Here is an 11,617-nt window from a genome sequence, read left to right on the forward strand (position 1 = left end):
CTAATCCCTTACAGTCAAAGTCAAATCCTTGTTGTCAAGTTGAAGAGTTTGAAACTTTTCATGCCAGTTGAAGCATAGTTTGGTTCCGTAAGAAGTGCCTGTCCTTTCTTTGAACACGATACTCTGCCTGAACTCAACAAGGTGCTTTTTCAAAAGGCAACTGGGCTTTCTTTGTTTTCTCCTTCGAGACTTTTCACTTCTCATCCAAGAAGCTTCCTCAGTTCTAGCTGAATGGTGGTGGTGGTGACGATTCATATCCCTTGCAATCTCTGAGAGATTGTTGGTCACCTTATCTCTTATCTGTTATCACAGATAAACCCCCAAGGGTTTATCACAGAGAGAATGCTGATGATGTATGCAAGAAATATAAATCCTTTCATTCTCCCCACCATTCAGTCAGATCTGAGGAAGCTTGTTGGATGAGAAGCAAAACATCTTCCAAGAAAAAACAAAGAAAATCCAGTTGCCTTTTGAAAAAGCACATTTAGGATAACAGTGAACTGGATGATTGAGAATCTCCATAGGCATGGAGATCTTGACTTCGCCTGCAAGGAAAAAGAAATGTTTTCCTGAAATTTTTTTGCCTTTGGACATTTGTAAAGTTTTACATTCCGAAAAGTATCATGTTTATTTATCTGTATGTAATGTGTTCTTCCTCTTCATGGATTAGTGCCTTGTTGTGGCGAAGGGGCTTGCGTAATTCAGTGAAGCTATGAGCTATGCCGTGCAGGGCCACCCAAGATGGACAGGTCATAGCAGAGAGTTCTGAGAAAATGTGATCCACTGGAGAAGGAAATGGCAACCCACTCCAGTATCTTTGCCATGAAAACCCTATGGACAGTACCAAAAGGCAAAACGATATGATGCTGGAAGATGAGAATTAAAGAGCTTCTTGTTGCTGGTGAAGAAGGAGAGTGCAAAAGTTGGGTTGAAACTTAACATTAAGAAAACCAAGATCATGGCATCCGGCCCTCTCAATTCCTGGCAAATAGATGGGGAAGAAATGGAGGTAGTGACAGATTTTATTTTCCTGGGCTCCAAGATCACTGCAGATGGGGACTGTAGCCAAGAAATTAAAAGACGCTTGCTCCTGGGGAGGAAAGCCATGGCAAATCTAGACAGCACACTAAAAAGCAGAGACATCATCCTGTCAACAAAAGTGTGTATAGTCAAGGCTATGGTCTTCCCAGTTGCAATGTATGGCAGTGAAAGTTGGACCATAAGAAAGGCTGAGCGCCAAAGAATTGAGGCCTTTGAACTATGGTGCTGGAGAAGACTCCTGCGAGTCCCTTGGACTGCAAGGCGATCAAACTGGTCAGTCCTAGAGGAGATCAACCCCGACTGCTCTTTAGAAGGCCAGATCCTGAAGTTGAAACTCAAATACTTTGGCCACCTAATGAGAAGGAAGGACTCACTGGAGAAGAGCCTCATGCTGGGAAAGGTTGAGGGCAATAGAAGAAGGGGACGACAGAGAATGAGGTGGCTGGATGGAGTCACTGAAGCAGTAGGTGTGAGCTTAAATGGACTCCAGAAGATGGTAGAGACAGGAAGGCATGGAGGAACGTTGTCCATGGGGTCGCAATGGGTCGGACATGACTTCGCAGCTAACAACAACAACAACAACAACAAATGTGTTCTTCCCACTTGTGAAATTCTTCCCACTCAACAAAACTCAATAATTTGACAGTTTTCTCCTGAAGGCAGGAGATACAAAATGAAATCCCAGTGAGAAGGAAAAGATTGATGCAATAATTGGTTCAGTGCTTGAGACATACAAGAAATGAGCAAAGAGGTCTGGGGGGTTCTCTTTCTAACAGGATGTTTCTTTAAACCTCACATAGATTTAGATTTAGATCCAGTATATTCATTATGCTTATACAGTTATGCAGGCAAACAAATTTTAACTGGTAAAGTCATACTTCATCTCTTGGGTGGGGATTGGTTGACAAAGTGAAAGAAGATGGTTGGCGGAGATGTTGTGAATTGGGTTGATCTCTTGGTTTTCATCAAATAGACTTGGGGGTGTAAGACCGAAGAAAGGAAGATGGAAATTATGGGGATAGGATGTCAGGAAGGACCTTTTTACTCTTGCACAGGTTTAAGGGGGCGCTGATTTCATATAGGGTTGAGGAGAAGGAATAAAGATCAGGGGGAGAAGGGGAAGGAGAAAAGCAGAAGGAAGAGGATGGATTACTCATAGGAAGTGTGTGTCAGGGTATTCTTTCTTTGCCATGGTAGCCAGGCTACCATGTCCTTGCAGACTTTGGGATCTGGGTTGGTATCTCCTCAACCATGATATTACAGGGAGTCCTTGACTTGCAACCACAGTGGAGCCCAAAATTTCTGTTGCTCAGCAAGACAGTTGTTAAGTGTTAAGTTGCCCCATTTGACGACCTTTCTTGCTAAGTTGTTAAGCGAATCACTGCAGCTGAAAGATAGTAAACTGGTTGTTAAGTGAATCTGGCTTCCCCATTGACTTTGCGTGTCAGAAGGTCGCCAAAGGAGATCACCATGACCCCGGGACACTGCGACTGTCATAAATAGGAGACAGTTGCCAAGCATCCGCATTGTGATCACGTGACCATGAGGGTGGTACAGTGGTCGTAAGCGTGAAAAAATGATCATAACCCACTTTTTCAGTGCTCTTGTAACTTTGAGTGGTCACTAAATGAATGGTTGTAAGCCGAGGACTACCTGTATAAGCAAATAAAACTACCAATGAACCTGAAATATTGTTACAACAGTGGCTGCAATGAACAAGCTTTTCTTCCTTTGTTTCACTTCTGCCCTTGGTATTATTTTCATACTTTCTACTGAGCAATACAGGTAGTCCTCGGCTTACAACAGTTATTTAGTGAGCGTTCAAAGATACAACAGAACTGAAAAAAATTGACATGATTATTTTTCACCCTTACCACCTTTGTAGCCTCCCCGTAATCACAGGATCAGAATTCAGATGCTTGGCAATGGACTCATACTTATGACCGTTGCTGTGTCCCAAGGTCATGTGATCCCCTTTTGTGACCTTCTGACAAGCAAAATCAATGGGGCAACCAGATTCACTTAACAACCAGGTTACTAACTTTCAGCTGCAGTGTTTCGCTTAACAACTGTGGCAAGAAAGGTTGTGAAATGGGACAAAGCTTAACACTTAACACATGTCTCGCTTGACAACAGAAATGTTGGGCACAGTTGTGGTGTTAAGTAGAGGACTATCTGTACTCACGCTTACTAATATGCTACATTTGGAAGAGGCAGACTCTTTCTCTTTCTCACTGCGCCTCCATGTGTAGAACTGCATTTGCGTTGTGCAATTCCATCCCTATCACTACTCCACAACAAATCAGGCCTCACAAAAGACTGCTCCTACCTGATCCGCCACATTTCTTCAGCTTTGATAAAATCAGAATTCATAATAACATGGCACAGACATGCCATTTTGATTCCACTCCTTTCCGATATGCCTGGTTCTCCTTTCAGATTATTGTGGAATCCCATGTCAGCAGATTTGCATGCATGGAAAGGAGAAGATGAAGGAGAATACTCATCAAATGATTGGTGAGGAAATTAGATCTTAATGATAGATTACTTATTAAGCACATGGGCTGCAAGGAATCTTCTACATCTCCTTCTACACACAAAAAAACAATGACTTTTATCTCAAAAAAGAAACTCTTGATCTTGTTGTTGTTAGTTGCGAAGTCGTGTCTGACACATCGTGACCCCATGGACAACGTTCCTCCAGGCCTTCCTGTCCTCTACCATCTTCTGGAGTCCATTTAAGCTCACACCTACTTCTTCAGTGACTCCATCCAGCCACCTCATTCTCTGTCGTCCCCTTCTTCTCTTGCCCTCAACCTTTCCCAGCATTAGGCTCTTCTCCAGTGAGTCCTTCCTTCTCTTTAGGTGGCCAAAGTATTTGAGTTTCAGCTTCAGGATCTGGCCTTCGAAAGAGCAGTCAGGGTTGATCTCCTCTAGGATTGACCGGTTTGATCGCCTTGCAGTCCAAGGGACTTGCAGGAGTCTTCTCCAGCACCATAGTTCAAAGGCCTCAATTCTTTGGCGCTCAGCCTTTCTTATGGTCCATTTTTCAACTCTTGATCTTACGTGGAGTATTTTTAAAAACAAACGGAAATGATCAAAACTGCTTGGCTTGTTTAGCAAGCTACAGCAATACAGGCAATCCTCAACTTATAGCCATTCATTCAGCGACCATTCAAAGTAACAACGCAACTGAAAAAAATTGACTTATGACTAGTCCTCGCACTTATGACCATTGTAACATCTCCACGGACACATGATCCAAATTCAGGTGCATGGCATGTATTTGTCTGAATTTGGAACTGGGTCGTAAGTGAGAATTTTGTCAGGGAGATCTGTTGTAACTTTGACCAATCACTAACTAACTAGTGATAAGTCAAGGACTACCTTTAGTAATTTGCCACCTTAGTCATATTTCTCTGATATCTATATTTCTATAAAGCAATATGTCTATATATTTCTATAAAGAAAGCATATTTACAAATTTCCATAAAGCAAGCATGAACATTTATGGGAACCCAAGGGCTGCTTTGCTACCTTGCCCTCATATAAACCAGGGCTTTTCAACCAGTGGTACGGGTACCACCTGTGGAACATTGGCACCTAGCAGGTGCTTCGCGGCCACCCTAAAAAAGTGGTAGTGGGGGAGGGGAATGAGCTGAACCGGTGGCAGCACCGCACAAGCCTGAGCGAGAGATGGCTGGAGCTGCAGGGCTGTCAGGGCTCAGTGGAAGCACCAGGATCAGCACCAGGCTCCAGCTGGAGCTCGGCGCTGATCCCGGCGCTTCTACTGAGCCCAGAAGCGCCGATCAGCTGGAATGTTTCAGCATCTCCAGACAGTGGCGTAGCGTGGGTTGTCAGCACCCAGGGCAATTTGCGCCCCCTAACCCGGTGACGTCATGGCACCGCCGAAAAGACGCGCCCCGCAGCAGCGTAGACTTTCCAAGAAGAGTCGCGCGCATGCGGGATGCTTCCGGGTCCCTCTCGAGGGCGGCTGGGCGGGGCTCCGACCTGCAAGAGCCGCTGCATTCAAGCTCGCACGTGAGCCCCGCTAAATAAAGCCACGCATGCGCACGAAGCTAGGCCGGCCGGCGGGTCCGTCTTCGCTCGGCCAAGCCTGCCGGGGCGCCTGCGGGGCGCTTGCGGTTGGCCTGAGCCTGGGCGGAGAGTTGGGCGCTTCTATTTATTTTATTCAGTTTATGTGGCCGCCCATCTCACCTGCCGGACTCGTTTCGCTTTGCAAGAAAGAGCAGCTCGAGAGCGGAGCCAAGCCGACTCTGTGCAGCCCTTGGGGCTCCCTGAGCAGCTCAGTGCGAGCGCGCCCCCCCCAGATGTTGCGCCCGGTGCGGCCCGCCCCCCCTGCACCCCCCACGCTACGCCACTGTCTCCAGAGTCTTGTGATTTACATTCAGAAGCTTGGCAACTGATTCATATTTATGACGGTCAGTGTCCCAGGGTCATGTGAAGTGACCAAAACCTGCTATAACCACCCAGCAGACAGGGGGAATAAAAAACAAACACCCCCCCTACCCCACCTGCTGCCAATCCTCAACAGAAATGCTTACAACAATGAAAACCTCAGACAGGAGGAAGAGCGCAAGCAGGTGTCTTGCTCATCTGTGGCTTGCCGGGGGGGCACTTTTTTCCATGCCATTGTAACTTCGAACAGTCACTAAGCGAACAGTTGTAAGTCGAGGACTACCTGTACTTCATCACTTTTTTTCCTCTTTTTTTTTGGTTATCAAGTTTTTAACACCTTGCTAGGCGACTGGTGGTACTCGGATGTTGCCATATCCTAAAAGTGGTACAATGGGTGAAGAGGTTGAAAAACCCTGATATAAACAAGCAAAGCCTTAATAAACTTTCATTTATTAAGTATTTCTCCTCCTTGGGGTTTATATCCTGCCTTTCCACCAACAGAGGGTGCTCAAGTCACTAGCCATGTCATTACATTCTCTACCTTTTGTTTTCACATGCATGTGGGATTTAGTAGTCTACCTGGAAATCAATGGGCTGCTGCTGGGGAGCAGAATCAAGATAGGGCAAAACAAGCGTAGTCCACCATGGTTTATTGATTGCAAAGTTTTTCTCGGGTTTTCCTATCCCTTCCTGGGCTATTAAAATCACATTGGCAAGGTCTGCACTGAACACCTGGCTGCAAACTAGTCAACTGGATTTTAGCCTAGCCCCTTGTGCAATCCCAGGCCAGATTCTGGAGGTGAGAGGATGTAGTGACAGGAGAGAGCTGCAAAATTGATTCGTTATTTGTTCTGGCCTTTAGCAGCAACAATTACGTTCTTTGACAACTTTGCTAGCAACCTGCAGGCTGTGAACTTTCCTTTCCCCCTTGGGGAAATAATTCAGATGTGCTAGATTTATTTTTCTGCTAATTACAGTATACTTTGTGGGTTTTTTAGGGAGCTTATGAGAAAAAGATGTGTCTGGAAATTAAAGGATGTATGGATTGAGTTGTGCAACAGGGAAGGGAAGTACGTGGACTTATGCACTTCCAGTTGCTGACAGGTGTGCCACTAATATTCTGACTGGACACCTGCAAGCTCTCAGGGCCCAAAGATTATCTTCAATCTTTATAGGGCGGTATTGTGGATTAACTAGATTTTTCTGGCTTCTGATTTCAAGGTGAGTATCCTGAGCTCCGGAGCCCTTTGATTTTCTTCTTAAATTCATAATAATAAAATAATGAGAACTAAAGGCTCAAAGGGAAGGCAGATTAGAAAGAACGAGACCTTTTTAGGGTCTTCAGTTCTCTTCCTGTTAAGAGTTCCTTAATAAGGAACATCAGTAAAGGTGGTTTTTCCAGAAAATATGGGAAGAGCCGTAATTAGTGATTTAACTATGTTTTCTTTTTGGCTATAATGTATGTTTAATTAAGGAGGGCTTGGAGAAGTAGAAGTGGCCAATATGGAGGCTGCACCTTGCCCTCCAGATCTCTGTCTCCCCTGCAGATCTCTGGAGAGGAGGAGGGGGGGCAGGGCAGCTGTGTGAGGGAAGGCTGACCCAACAAGCCAGCATCCTTACCACGCACGATTGGAAATGGGAATTCCCTTTTGAGAAGGGCCAGCCTCCCTTGTGCAGGACCTGGGAGCGCTGCTCCCCTGCTGCCTCCTCTTGCTCTCCAGAGATCTGTCAGGACAGAAATTAGACCGGGAGGAAACTGCTTCCTGCAAATGTCCTCCACCTCCTGCTTTGCCAGGAGCGGGCACCAGACAGGGAAACACCAACGATGTCTGGGATTTGGAAAAGAACATCTCTTAGTGTGCTATCCATACACGTACACACACACAAACATCCCAAGCTTGAAAACTTGTATCCACATCTGAGCTAGCAAATTGCCAATCCTGCCTGGGCTTGGGGAGAAGGCCCTCTCCTTCCTCTGTGGGTAAAAGTCCCCAAACCTGGAATGTGGTGTGTGTCCGTGTGTGTGGGCATGCGCATGTGCTTGGCTGCTAGCAGTTTGGGGAGGCGAGGAATTTGTGGGGCATGGAGTTGTCCCCACATCGAGATAGCCAGTGCGACTTGTTCTGTTCTGACTCGGCTGTCTTGAGCCACCTGTGTCCAGTGAGTGGTGTTAGAAGAAAAAAAACCAGGGGCTTGCTTTCCAGCTGGGAGGCTATACTTTTAAGAGAAAAGAGAAAAACCCCCGAAGCCGCTGCCGTTTGAAATAGACGAGAAGACTGTGTGCTAAAATTCAGGCCAGTTTAGGGGTTTTCGCCCTATCTCTCCCAGAGCCTCTAGCAAATTTTCCTTAGCCCTGCCATACTCATCCCAGTAGGTGGCAGTGTTGTAATCCCAATCAGGACGGTTTAGGGGCCGGGCGACTCTAGTAGGGGCTACTTGCCCTGGTGTTGTAATGACTGGTTCCCTTGCAATTTCCTCTGTTTTTTCCAAACAGTTTCATCAATTCATCCTCTGTGAGGAAGATATGAAGCAGCTGTGTCATATCTCCCCATGAAGGGTTGTGACTCTCGATGATTGCTTCGAGGGTTTTTGTAACTGTTACGGGGTCAGATAGGAAGGAAAGAGTGTCCTTCTTCCATATCACTAGGTCTGTGGGGGAGAAAGGAGTATAGGTAAGGACATATTCAAATTGTCCCCTGCTGCATCCAGGGACAGGTTTTTGCAGTAAGGGGGCCATCAGTTTGGCTTCTGGTTTCTCCCTTAAGGGAGTTTTATTCAGATCTAGTTGCTTTTCTTGAGGTTCCTCATTTTTGCTTTCCTTAAGGTTTTCTGGGTTAGACAATTCTGCCCAACAATACCCATATGGTAAATGTGATGGCTTTATTTTCGGTCTTAGTCTTTTCAATACCTCTGGATTAAAAGTACCACCGTCTGGCCAGATTTGTTTTCTAGCATTATCACTGAACAGAGTCCATTTCCTGCATAATTTGCATGCACGCTTCTTATTCATTCCTGCCTGGATTGGCAATTTGTCCCAGCCCCAAACATCCATTAGCCTCCCTAAAGGAGACCCCAATAAGATCCTTGATCCTGAGCTTCCCATTCTCTTCTCCCACCGTCTGCGATGAGACTCCAAGGCTTTCTCCTTGGTCCCTCGCAACCTGTGGAACTACACTGCCCACGGACGTACACCGCCCCCAACAGGTGGAGATACCTTCCAACCTGTGGTCACCCCTTATTTTTTCAGGCAAATGGCCTGGGAGGACTCTGTCCACCGAAATTAATACAAAGTATGGGTACCTACTTTCAAAATAGCACTCTGCTCAGTGAGCTACTTGCCCCAGGAGTGAAACTCTCACTTTCCCTCCAATCGCTTCCCACACACATTCTCCCCCTCGTAACAAAAGGTCCAGTGCTCTGGCTTAACCCCCTTGTGTTCCAGAATTTCACCGGTCACGGTACGGTGAGTGAGCAGGATCCAACTGTGACAGAGAAGGGATTTTTCTCAGACGTCTACACACACTGTCTTTTTCCATACGCATTAGTTCAGCTATCTCTGAATAATGGTACAGTTCTCTAATGAAAGTTGTAGATATTGTAGAAAGTCAGCACCCACCCTCCTAGAGCAGGGCTTTTCAACCTTTTCACCGATTGTACCACTTTTAGGATATGGCAACATCCGAGTACCACCAGTTGCCTAGCAAGGTGTCAAAATCTTGATGACCAAAAATAAATAAATAAAAGGAAAAAAGTGATGAAGTACAGGTAGTCCTCGACTTACAACAGTTCGTTTAGTAACTGTTCGGAGTTACAATGGCACTGAAAAAAGTGCCCCCCAAGCCAGAGCCGAGCAAGACACCTGCCTGCCCTCTTTCTCCTGTCCGAGGTTTTCATTGTTGTGAGCATTTCTGTTGAGGATTGGCAGCGGGGGTGGGGGGGGTTGGTTTTTATTCCCCCCGTCTGCTGGGTAGTTGCAGCAGGTTTTGGTCACTTCATATGATTCTGGGACACTGTGACTGTCATAAATATGAATCAGTTGCCAAATGAATGTAAATCACAAGACCCTGGAGATGCTGCAACATTCCAGTTGATCAGCACTTCTTCTGGGCTCAGCAGAAACACCAGGTTCAGCGTCGAGCTCCAGCTGGAGCCTGGTGCTGATCCTGGCGCTTCCGCTGAGCCCTGACAGCCCTGCAGCTCCAGCCATCTCTCGCTCAGGCTTGTGCGGTGCTGCCACCGGTTCAGCTCATACCCCTCCCCCACTACCACTTTTCTAGGATGGTCGCGTACCACTTGCCAGGTGCCAATGTATTACAGGTGGTACCCGTACCACTGGTTGTAAAGCCCTGATCTATGCAAAACTTTGATTGATGGTGAGAGACAAGTGTTTCTTAAAAAAAGGATGAGGAAACAATTACCTTTTTTCCTGTTGCATCTTACCTTTCATGAAATCAATTTGTAAGGGACCACTAATAAATGTTTGCTACAGGGTTGGATTCCGGTTAGATACCACACTCCAAAATGTATGGCTACTCTTTTAATTTCTTTTTACATTCCCCTTTCTTTTCCTCTCCTGGTAACTTGGTTTTCTCTGTGTCCTCCTCCTCATACAATAGGATATTATTCTTGTCAGACAGTTGTTGATATAAAGTTGAAGTCCACAAGTCATAAAAGTGCCAGGTTTGAAGACCCCTACATTAGCCAATTGCTGTTGGTTGGTTATAATTCCTCATCTCTGAAGAATCTCCATTAATAGGGAATTAATAGATTTGCTTCCCCTCCCAAGATAAATAATGGACTTCTGCTCTGCTCTCTTCTACCTTGTTGCAAGCTTGGAGAAAGGCTGGTAACAAAAGTAGGATGGGTGGAACTTAATATGGAAAGAATTTAGGAAAATGAACAGAGGAGCCAAATGCTGGAGTAAAATGGCTGCCACAAACAACGATTAGTGACCAAGGGAAATGGGAATGACAAGGACTCCCAATATTCCTTAAATACTCCTCTGTTTGGCCACACCCTATTTGTCAAGGCTGTTTAGCTGGCTAACCAAAGATAGGAGAATCACACATTTCAGATAAATATATGTAACATGAGGATGTAATAACAAAAGTCTTGAAATCTTTTAAGAATAAATTCCCAAGAGGTTAATTAAGCCAGAGTTACTTTCAAACATCTCCTGAGCTGTGTAACCTCTTCCCTCATAAATTAAAGTCCTCCTCTATCTCCTCACATTAATTCATCTAATTCCCAGGTGCCAAAGGGTTTGTCTACCTTGAAGCTGAGATAAGATTTTATCAGCTAGGAGGGAAAATACTGTCTTTATATTGCTAGATATTAACGAATTGTTTGATTCATCCATTGGGAACAAGAAGAAGACGGAAGCCTAGAACCAGAGGATTGGGCCTGTCAAATCATAATGGCTGTGTCAAATCTTAAGCAGGGAGAGGGCTGAAGAAGTGAGGGTGACCTCAGGGTGGGGCCATACATAGTGCTAAAAGAGAACATTTGTTTACTTTGGGTTTCAAGTTTTATAAAACAACTGGGATTTGATTCAATAAGCCACTCTTACTACAACCTTACTTAATTACTGCTGTGAAAATAATTATCCAGGGACATACACAACAATTCTCTGGGTGGTGAAAGATATGAGTTATTCATGCCAGAGCCTGCTGAGGATTGACTATTTACAAATGGTTGGCTTTTTGGTGTTCTCTGAACTTGGTTGTTTTTCTGAACATGCTTCATTGCCTGGCTGAGTAATAAAACTCAAGATAGCATTTTGCACTTGGAACTGATGTGGTTACTAGCGGTGAGTCTGCAATATTTATTTAATTCATTTATCAGAGATTGTTCATCTCATTCTCAGAGCGACTCTACAAACCTGTAGGTGTAATTATGCTCCTTAATGATGGGAACAAGTTGTGATCTCAACTAATTGTATTACTAATTTGCAGGTGAACCTTTAAGCTGTCTTAAGTAAAGTGTATTGCAGTAGTCAGTTCTGGTGGTGATAAATGGATGAATTTATCAATCCTCTTGTACTGGGTAAGGCCACAATTGGTGCACCAGCCAAAGCTAGGCAAAGAACCCACCAGCCACAGCCTCCATCTTCTGTTTAAGAAGCTACATGTCCAGAAGAACTCCCAAATCATCAAGT

Source organism: Vipera berus, assembly GCF_964194415.1.
Source record: "Vipera berus genome assembly, chromosome: 7".
NCBI classification, from domain to species: Eukaryota; Metazoa; Chordata; class Lepidosauria; order Squamata; family Viperidae; genus Vipera; species Vipera berus.